Source organism: Neomonachus schauinslandi, chromosome 4, assembly GCF_002201575.2.
Source record: "Neomonachus schauinslandi chromosome 4, ASM220157v2, whole genome shotgun sequence".
Lineage (NCBI taxonomy): Eukaryota > Metazoa > Chordata > Mammalia > Carnivora > Phocidae > Neomonachus > Neomonachus schauinslandi.
In genome coordinates this window covers 119390737-119396736 of record NC_058406.1, presented here as the reverse complement: position 1 = coordinate 119396736, position 6000 = coordinate 119390737, and positions in this window count along the sequence as shown.

The window sequence follows — 6000 nt, the reverse complement described above, 5'->3', positions numbered from 1 at the left end:
AAAAGAGAACTGGACATTATTCTGTTTTTGAGAAGAATTTAGAGAAGATAGAGAGTTCCCAGGAAAGTTTTTCTAGCCAGCCGAAAAACTCTCAAAGTAGGAAATGGCCTTAAAGCTAAATTCAAACCAAAGACAGTAAGACTCAGTCCCTGGGAAAGGTTGAAATCAGGATGAGGCTGTAAGACCCCTTGTTTAATACTTCAGAAAGATATAAGGGTATGCCTCACAGAATGTTTTTGTTGGACAATAGTATTTTTAAGAATTTTAAGTGGTTTTTTTTGTTGTTGTTATTGTTGTTTCCAAGACCCTCACCAGTTGCCCAAGACAGGTTAAGTGGCCATCTTGGGAAGTAATGTAAGTATGGCTTTTGTCTAACGGAGTGAAATATAATGTGATATATTAGACACCTACAGAATGTTAAGATATTTGTTGACTGAGAGACTGAATTAAAACAGACAGTACAAAATGAAAAAAGAAAATTCTGGCATTTGGTCTCCTGCCTATGGAAAGGAAGCAGCCTGAGAAGACTACACAGCAATGCACCTGGTGCATTTCTTATGGGAAAGGAAGGATGACTCAAATTCACAAAGGGTGGATCTAAATAGCACTGAGGATATCTCCCAGGAATCTGGAATGGGCAACATGCACCTGGACAGATTCAGAGTCGCTATGAATCAGTTATGTGGCTATTTTTCCCCATTTTGAAGGCAGGTGTCCGCTGTGGTTGCCCTAACTGTCTCACATTGTATACTGAGTGAGTGGGGTGCAGATGATTTGTCTCTTTACTCACAGGTCTTCAGAGCAAGAGGAACCATACTCAAGGAACCACTCTTGAGGAACTTCATCCAAACCTGCTCCTGATCTTAGATTAACTAGATTGTGGACTTTGAGATGATGCCATAATGGGATGAAACTTTGGGCATCTTGCTGGAGGTGAATGAATTCTGCATGGAGAAGAAATGTAAATAATTTGTGGCTATAGGAAAGATGGTAGCAGAGAAACCATGTTTGTGAATTACTTAAAATTTCCCTTTGGAGAGGTTGGATCTATTTCCCTTCCATTGAATCTACACTGGACTAGATTCTTTGGAGCATTATGGCATGATGGGATGGAATGATTCTACACCAGTTGCAGACCTAGACTTTAAAGGGACTGTGAGTTTCTGTCTTGATACCTTAAATCTCTGAGCTGTCATTATAAAATCTGATTTCCCAGTTGGAGATACCACATGGAGAAGATCTAAGACTACATGGGGAAGGTGAAAAGCCCAGCTGAGGTCAACTCTCCAGACATGCCCCTTCAATTGGCAGGCATGTGAGTAAAGCCAGTGGACTTTCTAGAACAGTCCAGCTGAATTCCACTGAAAGATGACAGTCAAAGTTACATAGGAAAGAACCACCCAGCTAAGACTGCCCAAATTCTGATGTACAAAATCATGAGACATAATGAAATGCTTTCCGTTTCAAGCTACTATATTCTGAGGTAATTTAGTTTTGCAGCAGGAGATAGCCGGTGCAGCCCCTTAAGAAACTGACTTGGCAGGAACTGAGGAATCTGAGTGGAAAGCTTGTATTTGTATCAGTGGAAGCATTAACTGAAGGAAAGATAGAAGCTTTGAGGATTGAAAATAAGGATAGACCTTTAGTGAGAGGGCACAATGACCCCAAGACAGTGAGGAATATTTATTACAGGCTTATAATCCACATAAGCAAATAGCTGATGACTGATAGATCTCCGGCAGGCCATATAAGTAATTAATATTGGTGCATATAATGTATGATTGTGTCTATCATTGTAAGAACTTTGAAGTGGCCATGGTCCTAGATGAATTTGAATAATGAATTAGGTGGGTCTTTGAGAATTCAGATGCTAGGGAGTAATTGGCCTTTCTCCTGAGACTTAGACTTCTCTCAGAGGTTTTCTGACACTTGATGAAAGTTCTTACTTAATTCATTATATCCCTTCATTTAACAAGATTTATTGTATCCCCTGCCTATGTACATTCAGTAAGAAGTTCTGTTATGGATAGAAAAAAGGAGATGCTATCCTTGCATTCAAGGGACTTACCGTAGGGTGGAAAGGATCAGACAAAGAACTGAAATAACTCTAATGCAGGGAAGAAAATAATGATTTCTAGCATTTGGAGAGGGTCAACTGACTATACGATTTTGGAACCTAGTCAAGGAGCTTCCTAAGTTTAAGAGGTAAGAACTTAGTTCCTGAATAGACTCAGGTACCAGAAAAGGACAAAAGAATAAAGCAAAAAGCCAGTTACTGGAAAACATTTTACCAAGATCTCCATGCAATTTGAAGACAAAGTGATTATATCCTGATCCCTAGCTTCTTCATTGAGCTTTTAGAACCTGGAACATTAACTAGAGTCTACCTCTTAGAGGAATTGCAAGTAAGTGCCAAATCACTCCAACTAAGAAAATTAGAGGCCTGCTTGAGATTAGAACCAGTAACAGTAGATGAGATGTCAGTAACTCCATGAAAATGTTGCTGCCTGAAGTTCCAATATAATTCATGTTGAAAGAGTGGGATACTGACCAAGTTGGACACAGTTTGCCCATGACTTTATGATGGATGCTGCTGATTGAATCCCAGAGCCAGTATACTCTCCTTGTTCTCACTCCTGCTCTCTTGTTTTCACCCAATCATCCTCTTTCTACAAATTGCTTGTGTCCTTATCACTCAATCCAAAAGGCTCTTCCCTGCCTTCCCACCTTGCCCAGCTCTCCAACCAGGTATGGTTGTTTGCGTTGTTCAATAATGAGCACAATTTAAAAAAAAAAAGTTTTGCTTTCTTAAATGATAGTCCCTCCTCCATACTCACTTTCCCAGACTCTCTTACCACTGTGGTTGATTAAACTGGTTTATCAAACAGTTTTCTCCAAGGAGACATAAGAAAATCTCCACTAGTTAGATAGGTAAGAAACCTCCTTCAAGAAGAGGTTTCTTAAGCTGCCTCTTTTCCCTTTTTTCTACCTTGAAAATAGATGTGATATCTAAAAACGCAGAAGACATCTTGCAACAATGAAGCAGCCAGCATGAAAATGAAAAGCCAACACACCAAGGATGACAGAAAAAGGAAAGAAAGATCTGGGTCATTGATGACATTGCTGAGGTTCCAAATCAGCTGTGAGACCTCTTGTTAAGGACATAATAAACATTCTTTTTTTTTTTTTTAAGATTTTATTTATTTGCGAGAGAGAGAATGAGAGACAGAGAGCATGAGAGGGAGGAGGGTCAGAGGGAGAAGCAGACTCCCTGCTGAGCAGGGAGCCTGATGTGGGACTCGATCCCGGGACTCCAGGATCATGACCTGAGCCGAAGGCAGTCACTTAACCAACTGAGCCACCTAGGCGCCCCCATAATAAACATTCTTATTTACCACACTGTTGGACAGGCTTTCTGATACCTAGAGGAATGAAACGCTAACTGATGCAGTTATTTTTATTTCATTAAATACATAATGTAACTGATTGTAAGTTATAACATTATTTGATTATATCATTATTTAATATACTGAGCAAGAAAATAAGTTGCAAGTTGCACAAAATAAAATGTTTCTTATCACTTATAATTTTTATTTTATGCTTCTGAAAAAACCTCTTTTCTATTTAAAAAGACATGGATTTTTATCATTGATTCCATCTGTGAATACATTAAAGAGAATAAGTAGAGCAAATTTCTTAAAGTGCAGTAAAACATCTTCACATTCAATGTACAGTTCTACTGAATACTTTTGTTACTCGTAGTCTTCTATTTCCATGTTTTTTTTTTCTACATATCATTCTTTGTCATTAACAGTGTGGATGATGCAGTATTTCTGAAATGAATTCATAAAACAATGAATTCCAGTGTTTGGGCTCTTGAGCCTGCTTTGCATGTGTGTAGAGCAAATCAATTTTTGGATTTCCACTTCAAGAATATCCCTAGACACATATGATTAACAATTTCTAGCACCCTCTCTCCACAGTATTGAGTTCCTAGGAGTTATGAGAGTATAGGACTATTGTCCCTAGAATTTTCTTCCATGCCACTGCCACTGTCACTCATTCTGAAAGTTTTTACTTGCTGGTGCTTCTGACACTTGTACATTTTGTGTAAGTAATGAGTACTATGTCAGAACTACTATCTTTCCGCCAGCAACTAACTGAAAGACCCACTCCAATGAATGTAAGAGTCATCTTTCCTTACATCAGATTTCTCAGAGGCAAAGACTGGATGAAGTGATTTATTTAAGTACAGAATGATTCGCAGCATCCACAGCTTTTATGTTTAGTGGGACCTTCACTGGGACCTTCACTGTGCCCTCCTCTGGGACCTGAGATCTCCAGAGCTGCAGAGCCTAGAATTGTACCAAAAATTCACCAAGTCAGTCACTGAAATTGATGGTGATTGAGCCACTCCTACCACTCCACTTTGATTTTTGAACCCATGTATTTTACGTGTGGATAATGCACCATGTGCAGGAGACACTGATTTAAGGTGTATACAACACACTGACAAAGAGCATAGCACAGGATGTCATTTCCAAGCTAGCGACTTCAAGGGAACATCACACTACATCAAACAAACACTTTATGGTGCAGTATATGTAGAACCAGAGGATACAGTAGTCATGCGCCCACTGCTGCATCTCCTTTGCTATAGCCATGTTATATGAAGTGCCACGTATGTAATCAGATACTCCGTGAATCCTTGGGATAATGGTCCTGACTGACGTACTGCAGACAAGAAAGACAAAACTAGGCCTATAATAGGGGTCAATCTGATCACAATGAAAAATTGTCTATTAAAATGTAGAGCATGTCAGGTATAATCAACCTGCTATCAAGTTGCTGGTTTTATTTCTTTGCAGATTATACTTCAACCTGGAACTTGTATCTAGAAGAAAAGTTGTAATGCTTGAAATGGAAAATAAGCATGGAAATTATAAAGATTTGGCTAAAGAGTTGGGGAACAAGAAAGTGAATGTGTGTGTGTGTGTGTTTTTTAAAGATTTTATTTATTTATTTGACACAGAGACAGAGAGCACAAGCAGGGGGAGTGGCAGGCAGAGGGAGAAGCAGACTCCCGGCTGAGCAGGGAGCCCGATGCGGGACTCGATCCCAGGACCCTGGGATCATGACCTGAGCCGAAGGCAGACACTTAACCGACTGAGCCACCCAGGCGCCCAGTGAATGTGTGTTAAGAGAAACTATAGTGATAAAGGTCAGGAGAAGGTACAGTGAGATAGGGGCTCTCCCATCCATTAACACTGGTAGAGAAAATTATTAAAAATTTTTAGCAAAACTTGGGCACCTGGGTGGCTCTGTAGGTTAAGCAGCCGACTTTTGATTTCAGCTCTGGTTGTGATCTTGGAGTTGTGAGATCAGGCCCCCAGTTGGGCTCTGTGCTTACTGTGGAGTCTGCTTGAGATTCTCTCTTCCCATCTCCTTCTGCCCCTCCTGCTTGTGTGCACATGTGCTCTCTAAATAAATATATATATAAACAAGATCTTTTTAAAAAACATGTTTTCAGCAAAATTACCTTGCAGAATCAGCCAAGCATTAATACCATTTCACTTCGTAATTCCAATTCTAAAGATAAGAACCAGTAGGACACATGGTACAAAAATATTTTAATTGATTTAAAAATAGAGGTAAATTAAATAAAGTTGTTAGATTCATAGACTGGACTATTATACTCCTAGTGAGTTATGTTTCAGTAATGGCAGCAGCTAGATCTGCCCTCGTAAGAGGAACACTCTATCTTGCCACATTTATATTCTCTATCTTCTGCTGAAATGGCTCCTCCATTCTGGAGTTCATTGTTTAGGTACCGGGATGGCTGATAACATAGGCTGCCTGACATGTACCAGATAAATCATCCTATCCATTTCAATGTTTAATGCCTCTTCTACAGTGGATGCTCTCAGGTGAGTACTAACCTGTGACACAAACATTTCCACACTTTGTGCTCACTTTCATAGGTCCAGCCAATCTTCAATG